The sequence below is a fragment of the Pleurodeles waltl genome, chromosome 11 (assembly GCF_031143425.1).
Source record: "Pleurodeles waltl isolate 20211129_DDA chromosome 11, aPleWal1.hap1.20221129, whole genome shotgun sequence".
Lineage (NCBI taxonomy): Eukaryota > Metazoa > Chordata > Amphibia > Caudata > Salamandridae > Pleurodeles > Pleurodeles waltl.
Window position 1 is genome coordinate 678,493,398 of NC_090450.1, and position 10,261 is coordinate 678,503,658.

Sequence of the window (10,261 nt, forward strand, 5' to 3'; positions counted from 1 at the left end):
TCTGGCGGAGGTTGTGGTCTACCCCAGAGCTGTTATTATATATGAAAAGCTTGCCTCGAGGTAAGGGACACCCTAGGATCCGATAAGATTGGTTGGTTTAAGGGTGTTAGAACCACCCTTTGTGCCATGGGTCTAGGTGCCCTTTGGCACAACCCAGACTCAGCTACTTTTCCTTCAAAAAAAGAGCTGAAACAACTATATTGGGAATGAGTGGTAGGCATAAGACACTCATCCCTTATAGGTAGTTCCCTTACAACAACTTTTGTACACGTGAAAGATGCCTCTGCAATTGAAAAGTACTGGGATGTTATTACAAAACCTATGGACCGCAAATTATATCACCAAGTTAGAGTGGGCTCAATACCATTAAGGTGTTTAACCTCACCCTGGGGCACTGGCGGCCCAGATAAATGCCCATTGTGTACTGAAATGCGGGAAAATGTGAGCCATTTGTTTTTTGTCTGTCCATTATATGCTGCCCCAAGGAAGAAGTGGTTGGTACCCCTATGCAAAAGTCTGGGCACACAATCGGCCGAGACTGCTTGTAGGATCCTTAAAACCGATCCTTCACCTACTTTAGCAATAGGGGTGGCCAAATTCCTGGGGTGGGCATGGATAATTCGTTCTGAACTATTAAAACAGCTACATGTTTTAGATAAGTAAATTATCTTGAACTTTAGAACTGAGTTTTTAAAGTAATGTACTTCTTTTTTTTAATATGTTAAAATATTTAACAAATGAAGCATTAGATAGATTTAATACGTTCTTAGTAGCTTTTATGAAATATTGTATTTATTGTTATAATCGTTAGCACTGATAATTTTATAAGTATTATGACGGGTAGCATGTCTTTTATGATGAAATATCGAATAAAGACTTCATTGACTGACTGCAATTCACAAACCTATGGTAGGGGACCTTTGCTTCTACCTCTCCTTTCAAATTTGTATGGTCGGCTTTGCCACCACAATGTAACAAGAAGTAAGAGAGTGACCAGGGTCAGTAGTGAGAAAATGGGGAAAAAGTGCTACTTAATAGGTGAGAAGTTAAGCAGGGACTTGGGAGGGGAAACCTAAAACAAAACACTTAATACAAAACACATGCCCACAAAAGGTAAAGCAATTGCAATTCGCAAAACACATTAGTAGTGTTACTACAGCACTAGATGTGCCAAGACAGTCTCAAATATAGTCCTGCCTAGCCTTGGAGTAAGTCAAGTATCACAGAGAGCCAAACACTGGTACTGGAACACACTCCATTGGAAAACAATAGAGGCAGGGCATTAGAATATTAGAAGGTATGCATGTGAAATGCATTATATTAGTTTTACATCAATTTAAAAAACAAAATATATATATATATACATATATTTATATATTTATATATGAGTTATAGTGTAGGTGAGTTACAGTTAGCACTGTGTATGGAGGTGTGCAAGTTAGAATAATTCAAACAGTTGCACATATTTTAAATTTAAAGGGTATAAGTATCAATTTAAAATGTATAATTTCCCTGTAGTTAAAGTTTGGTTTGTATATAAAGAAGAAGCAAAGATATAGTAATTTAAAGGTGGTGTATTAATTACAAGTTTAAGGTATAACTATAAATTTGTGTAGTTTCATTCTGGTTTGTATGGAAAGAATAAAGGTTTCCTAATTATAACTATGTTTTAGCCTTTGTTTTTATCATTAAATTCATTCTAATGTTTCTTTTTTTTTTATGTGTTTGAAATTGTAGAGTCCAGTGCCTTTGAGTGGATTGTTGTTAAGTAGAGTGTCAAACAGTACAGTGGAGGAGAGTCTTGTACAGTATAGTGTTGTAGATTCTAGTGTAGAAAAACTGTATGGGTGGAGCAGGCTGGAGTGACATTGCATACAGTGGAGTAAAGTGTCATAGTGTGGAGTTGCATGTTGCACAGTACAGTGGTGTGGAGTGCAGTAGAGTGAAGAGGCACACCATGGAGTTGAGTAAACCGCCGTCAATTGGAGTGGCATTTTGTACAGTATAGTGAAGTGGTGTGTCATAGAATGTCGTAAAGTGGAGTAGAAAAGTGTACATTGGAGTGTGGGATCATAGAGTGGAGTAGAGGGCAGTACTGTGTAGAGTAGAGACATAGAGTGCAGTACAGTGTGGTATGGTGGCACTGAGTGTAGCAGAGTCTTGTAGAGTGGAGTGTGGTGTGGTAGACTGGAGAGGTGTAGAGTAGAGTGTTGTACAGTGGCATAGAGTAGGATATAGGGTAGTGCAGTGCAGTACAGTGTGGTAGCATAGTGAAGAGCGAAATAGAGTGTTGTAGAATAGAGTGGCATGGAGCAAAGTACACTGGACTGGCGTAACGTAGAGTTGACCAAAGTATTGTAGAGTGGAGTGGAGTTTTATACAGTGGAGTGGAACAGAGTGTCACAGAGTGGATTACAGTGTTGTATAGTGGTGTGGAGTTGAGTAGAGTACAGTATGGTAGAGTAGGGTGGCATAGTCTGTAGTAGAGTTGAAAGGCATAGAGTTGCATACAGTGGAGTGGTGTACAGTGCATTAGTGGAGTAGAGTAGAGTAGTGTCACATAGAGTAGAGTATAGTAAAGTGGTGTGGTGTGGTGTGGCATAGAGGGAGCTGCTTAGAGTGCCATAGAGAGGAGTAGAAGGCTGTACAGTGGCATAGAGTAAAGTAGACTCCCATTGACAGGAGTGCATTGTTGTACAGTGGAGTGCTAAAGAGAGGAGTATGGTGTGGTTGAGTGGAGAGGTGTACACTGTCATTGAGTGGAGCACAGCTTAGTGGAGTACAGTAGAGTGGCGTGGAGTGAAGTTGGGTAGAGTGGTGTGGCCTATACTGGAATAGCATAGAGTGGAGTGGTGAAGAGTGGAATAGCATAGAGTGGAGTGGCACAGAGTGGGACGGCATAGAGCAGTATGGCGTACAGTGTAGTGGCATACAGTAGAGTGGCATAGGGTGTAATAGTGTAGAGTCAAGTGGCACAGAGTGTAGTTACATACAGTTGAAAAGAATATAGTTTATTGGTGTAGAGTGGAGTGGCATAAAGTGGAGAGGTGTTCACTGGAGTGGCGTACAGTGGAGTGGCATGCAGTGGAAAAGCATACAATGGAGTGGTATAGAATGGAGTATGGTAGAGTGGAGTGGTGTCACTGGAATAGCCTACACTGGAGTGGCATACAGGGGAGTGGCATACAATGAAATGGTATACAGTGTAATCGTGTAAAGTAGATTAGCATACAGTGTAATAGGTTTGAGTGAAGTAGCATAGAGTGAAGTGACATACATTTGAGTGGCGTAGAGAGGCAGAGAGTGTATTGGTGTAGAGAGGAATAGCATAGAGTGGAGTGGCATAGAGTGGAGCAGCGTATACTGGAGTGGTGTTGAGTGGAGTGTTGTAGGCTGGAGTGGCGTACAGTGTAGTGGTGTAGAGTGGAATAGCATAAAGTGAAGTGGAGTAGAGTGGAATGGTGCACATTAAAGTGGTATACAGTGGATGAGCATAGAGTGGAGTAGCATAAAGCATATTTGCTTAGGCTGGGGTAGAGTGGAATAGAATACAGTGGAATAGCTTAGAGTCAAGTGGCGTAAAGTGTAGTTGCATACAGTGGAATGTTGTATAGCGCAGTTGCATAGAGTGGACCTGGATACAGTGGAGTGGCATAGACTGGAGTGGCATACAGTGGAATAGTGTACAGTGGAGTGGCATTGAGTGGAGGGTGGTACAGTAGAGTGGTGTACAGTTCAATAGCAGAGAATGGATAGAGAAATGTATTTATATATATTTGTTAACAGTTTAGGGAGAGCTGCGCGACTACTTACAAAGTACTGCTGTAGCTACAGAAAAAAATATATACATGTTTATGTAGTACAGTGTATGTATATTCTTTAACAAGCTTAATTTTTATTTTTTTTAAGTAGCGCTGCAATTAGTAGGCATTACAAAAGTTAAAGGCCAGGTTGTTTTAAGTGTACTTTGGCTGATTTCTAAGTTGCAGCTTTAGCTACAGATAATTATTAGGTTTTATATTGTTCCCCACCTATTACTACTTTGTTAAAGTGGTAATAGGTTGGGGAAATTATTTATAAATTTCTATATTTCAAAAATATGTGTGGAGTATCATAGTAGTTCATAGCAAGTAATACGGTACTTTAAATAAATAAAAAAAATAAACATGTGTAAAAATAAAAAATACTCTGTACTACACTATATATTACAAATATAGTACACAGCAATATCTTTTCAATATCTTACATATTTAATTCTTTACAAAAAAAATTGTAGAAAGTGCTGCAGTAATATCTACAAATGATTAAAAGCAAAATTATTCTTGGAATCATGGCTCTACCTCCTCTGTGCTGCATTTCCCTTATAATTTCTAGATTAAGAAACTGCCAGGCACTTTTACTATCTTTCAGAACAAAAAAAGAGGGACAGGATAGGCAAGGTCAACAGGTCTGTCTTTAATATGCTAATGCATGAAACAGGCATTTACAAATGTGCATAGCCTTTGTATAGACCTCACTGTATCAGTGGCAGCATGCGCCACAAAAATGAGGAATAAAAGCACAGTTCACAGAAGTAGAATGCACAAAAAGAGGCAGGTTAGTCAAAATTGAGGAAATGTAGCCCTTTCTCGTTTGTGCATGCCTTTTTATATATCAATTACCCTAATAAAGGTTGGTTGTCCGTAATGGCAACATACACAAAGAAACTGATGAACTGAAATGAGTCCCATGATAAACTACTAATGGCTGAGATAAATTCAAACATTCCACTGATTATTTTTATTTTTTTACAGTCAGTCACATCAGTGATCACTTCTGTTATCCCTACCATAATGCAATTATTGCGATTATTGTCTCTGCTGTGGTGCAGCTGATGTTGCTACTGCGGTTCTTGCTCTATGTATAATTGTGATCAATTATGTTGTACTTGTCTTCCTGGAAGCTGTTGTTTCTGTTGCTGCCCATGCTACTGTGGCAGCTGTGGTTAGTTTTGGGTTCCTCCTTTTGTGACAACTTGTGTTCCTGTTATTGTCTCTGCTGCAGCAGCAACTATGGTTGTTGTGATCTTTACTGTGGTTATATTTGTGTTGGCTGCTGTGTTCCCTGCTTTTGGGGTAGTGTTTGTTGATGATATGGTTCTTGTACAGGCTGCTGTTATTGATGCTCTGGTCCCTGCTGTGGTGAAATCTTTTGTCAAGACTGTTCTTGCTGCTGTGGTGTCAAGTGGTGTCTCTGCTGTGCAACAGCTTTGGTTATGGTTGTCCCTGTGGAGTTTCTGTGGTCACTACTGATGTCCAGTCTGTGCTGCAGTAATAGCTGGTGTGGAAGCTGTTGTCATTGCCGTGGTTCCTGCTGTTCTTGCAGCTATTGTTGCCGATCTTGTCACACTGTGGTAGTAGCCGTGGTGACAGTTGTTGGGGCTGATGTGGAAGATACTTGGGTCACTCTACTGTTGCTTCTACAGTGATAGCCATTCTTTGGTTATAGTTGTAACCAATGCTCTGGTTCCTGCCTTGGTTGCAGCTGTTGTGACAAATGTGGCCCTTGCCTTCATTACATATCTGGTGACTGATGTGGTCCCTGCTGTGCTTGAAGATGCTGTCACCACTCTAGCAGCTTTTGTTGCTGCTGTGATGGTGGCTATTTTGTCAGCAGTTATGCCTACCATGATAGCAACTGATGTCAATTCTGTTCCTATTGTGGGGAATGTGTCTTTCCAGTGGTTACAGCTATTATCACTGCCATTGTCACTGTCTCAGTCACAATTGATATTTGGCTGCTGTTATCCCTGTCATGGTGGCAGTTGTGGTCCCTTCTGTGTTTACTGCAGTTGCTACTCCTGAAACCATTTTTGTGCTTGTTGCTGATGTTGCCCCTGCATTTGTGGCATCTAGTGTCATTGTGATCCTTGTGATCCTTGTTGTGGGCGTTGCACCTGCTGCATCTGCAGTACATTAGCTATTGCTGTATATTTGCTACTGTCATGACAGCTGTTGCTGCTGTTGTTCATGCTATGGTGGAAGATGGAGCTGCTACTATAGGTCAGGTTGTGTTTACAGTTGTTTCTTTGGTGGCCCTGCTGTTATGTCTACTGTTGTCCCTACCATTGTGGCAGGTGTGGTCTTCATGGTTACAGCTGTGGTTTCCTCTGCGTTCTGTCTAATGGGAATATCTTTGATCTATGGCTGCTAATGTAGCCACTGCTGTGGTGACTGCAATGATGGAAGCTATCATAACTAATGTGGTCCCTGTAGTACTTGCACCTGTTGTTACAGCTAGTGCTGCTATTGTGGTCTGTGTTGTCAGCTGTTGTGGCTACTGTGAGGGCTCAGCTTGTTGCTGCTGTCCTCTTTGCTATCTTTGAAGCTATTGTGTCTACTGTTGCTACTGCTTTCATGATAGCTGTGGCCACTAGTGTATAGCTATTGTGCCTGATGTGGTTACAGCTGTTGTCGCTATTCAGGCTCATGCTGTAGTGAAAGCTTTGGTCACTCCTCTGGTCCCTGCTGTTATTAAAGTTTGGTCAATCACGCGGCCCCCGCTATGCTTGAAACTGTTGTTTGCTATTGGAGCAGCTGGTGTTGTTGCTGTCCTTCCTGCTGCTGGGACTAACATTGTCCCTGCTGTTGTAGAAAATGTCATCGTTGTTGTCCCTTTTGTGTTTACAACTAAGTTCATTGCCCCTGCCTCGTTGGAAGCAGTTGTTATTGCTGTTCTTCCTGCCATGATGCTAGCTGTGCTTGCTGCTGCGGTACCTGCAGTGCCTTGGTTGAAGTAGCAGCTATGCTGCACTGTCAGTTGTTGCCTCTGTCCTGGATGTAACTATGGTTGCTACTAAGGTTATAGCTATTTCTGCTGCTGCCGTTTTACTGTCATGCGAAGTGGTAGATGTGGATGTGATTGCTGCTACACTGCACAGCCTCTGCTGTGTATGCCTGCTAATGACACTTTGCTGGGTATTCAAGTCAGGGAAGCTACATAGTGAGACCATGGAGACGGACTAGTATTTTGCCTATTCCCAATGCAAAAGCGCAATGCCAAATGACTAACTGCTAAAATCAATATTAAAAACCTCTGTCTTCATTCTCTTTTATTATCATGCGAGTTATGACAGAGAACAAAAGTTGTCTAAAGCCAAACCTAGCAACTAAAAAGACATAGGGCCTAATTTAGAGTTTGGTGAAGGACTTACTCCTTCACAAATGTGATGGATTTCCTGTCCGCTGTATTACAAGTTCCAGAGGCTATAATGGAATTGTAACACGATGGATGTGATATCCATCACGTTTGTGACGGGGTAACCCACTCTGCCAAACTCTAAATCAGGCCCATAATGCTTAGCACAGTGCGAGTTACAAACTGGGGTGTAGATCCTTCCAAACCTGGGACAAAGTTTCCTCTAAATGTAATGTTGCTTATGCTTTTCATAGTGCTTCCTGCCAGGCCACTTACTCAGACTCCTGGCCACCATGTCCAGCCTAAAGTAGTGCCTTTATGAACTGAGGCAGCCAGATGCTTACAGTGCTGCCACAGCAAGGTCAGTCCATTGACAGATGTAGCTTCATTCAAATATGGATAACGAGAGGTGCATCACATTACAGGGGCTACTTTTGGATGAAGAAATTAATCTGCCATCAGGCCTGTTGGTATCACCTTTGCACGCTTCACACAAGTGTTTATTACTCCATCAAAAATTCACCATGATATGTCACAGGTGCATGCTCAGTGAGCGCCTGCCATGGTTGACTCCTTTATTCCAGCAGGAGAAGCACAGCCAGAAACCATTGGTCCTAACACTCAAAATCAGAGTGGCCTGACAACAATCAGAAAGAACAGATACATGAGATTATCCTCACTTGTAGAACCTGCAGCCATGCCAGATCATTAAGTGGAGCGAACCATAACAGAAACCAGGCCCAAACGATAACAGAAACCGGTCTCTATCCCAAATTTCCAGTAGCAAATAGATTTTAATAACCTGGTATTATGTCTGAAAGAAAGAGTAATCATATTTTCACGTCTCATATGATTAAGTGTTAGTCATCTCTGCCAAGGTATTCAAGTAGAACAAGTGATGGTCTTGGAGGCTTCTGGCAAGTAACCTACTTTCCCACACAGGGGCAAAGTGGTGGGAAAGGTTTTCTATCATGAAACCAGCATGAATGTGCGCAAGAAGCACTGAGAGAGCCTCGAGACACCTTCTTTACGAACATAGGAAGTATGTCTGGCAATGCATACAACCCGTTTTGTGTCCATGAAAAAATAATATTGTCAGTCTTCACAGATGTCTGTGATGTAGAACTCCCAGCACTCATTCAGACTTTGCTGTTTTATTGCTCTAATCAAGTAGTCGAAGTGCATTAAAAAGTATGGGAACTGTGATGCTGTGTGCAAAGAGGGGTGCGGTGAGTAAGTGTAGGGTGGGGTCAAAAGCGTGGCCAAGGTAACTACTTTTTTAATAAAGCACAGCTTAAATGGAAAATAAATGCAATTTACGTTTATCAGTGGGACATGCAGTATTGTACATCATGACACCTCTATTAGTTAATGTACTGCAGAGGCATGTGTGTGTAACCTGAAAGCCATAGGTGTGACTCTTGGTTGGTGCATTAGAGAAAAGTGATTTGTGTATGTTTAGTGCTACGAGGTCCCAGTCTGTGCCAAATGTCATTGTGAATAAGTAAGTCATTATTTTAAACTTGCACTACACATAGTTTAAGATGGACCACTACAAAATGTGCAAATAGCTTTAAGATAAAAGGTGCTTCTAAAATATAGATTTTACAAATACCCAAACTGTATATAGTTCCGTTTTTTTTAGAATTGTCCTTTAAGAGTGCACACCTCACAGTTCAGCTGGTAATACCCTTGCAATACCAAAGAAAGCGAATAAATATGTGATATCAGGAAGCTTCAAGCGACTCCATCAATTAAAGTCAATACCTCTTCCAGGCATCCTTTACTTTTGCAGAATGAGCAGTTGCGCACATTTACATTTCTTTCAGGCAAGCAGGTACCCTGGGAAGAAGGCTTGTTTAGCTGTCTGCTACTTCCTTGGGTCACAGCACACAAGAGTCCCTGCCTTACATTTCAGCTGTAGCACTTTGGGTCTTGGAATTATCTAGCCAGGGATGGTTGTCTTTTCACAAAAAGTAAGAGAACTATCTTTCTTAAATTAAAAAAGTATGGGCACATCGTGCCCCTCAGATCCCGCACACTACGACCACTGAATCACAGTCACATAAATTTGAAGTGTAGACCCCTGTTCTGGTAATTACAATCAAAGTTACTTAACATAACAATTTTGTCAAAGTAGTGGTTTGCCAGTACAATGGCAGCTGTAACATTGAGAATGAACTATATCATCTTGCTACAGAAAACGGCCACCTTGGTCATTGATGACACTACCTTGAGGTGGTTGAAATCGTGGTACCTACCTAAGCAGGAAAATTATTAATATCAAAACATGAGTGTATATGGCATGAAAAGTCTGTCTTTTAGTTTGGAAAGGTAATGTGTTTGTCAAAGTGCTAGAACACAGGAGTCATTTCCTCATTAGGATTCGAAAAAGAGCGGGTTGAGTGATGTCAAGGGCCACTACAGTTGTATGTTGGTAAGACCCCAACGCACAGAAGTTCAAGAGTCTGAATAGTGTCCAAAATGATTGTACTGCTGTTCTGATGTAGATTTTGGCTGCTCAATTTGAGCCAATGCTTTTCAGTACTTGGCACCAGTACTAAATTGTGAACACCAGCACTTGCAACCTGTCAAATATTGGCGCAGTCTGTCTAATTTTTTGATGAGTACAACAGTTCTTTACTTATTCAATATACATTACAAAAAAGCTAAAACCTGCCACCGAAAGCTATGCAGCAGGAATTAGTCATGTTTAATGTATTTGAAAAGTGTGAATTGTCACACTTGTAGGAATGTGATGGTTAGGATTTCTGTTGGTAGTGTCATTGACAGCCCTGGTAGGGACAATGGGTGTGCAAGTTGCAATGGCCTCCTGACAAATTAAGCACTGGCTGCAGGTCATCCACTACGAGTGCAAAGATGTAACATGTGCTGAAGTCCTTTTTCAAACAATGCTTAACTCACTATCTGGTGTTCAGCAATGTTGAAGAGATTTAATCTTGTGGGGTACACATTTTCTAAATATCCTTCAAATCCAAATGAAACCCGAGGAGCCATGAAAAAGTCTAATATGTCACATAGCACAGTAGCTATCTATCATTACAAAGTAGGGAAAGGTCCATGA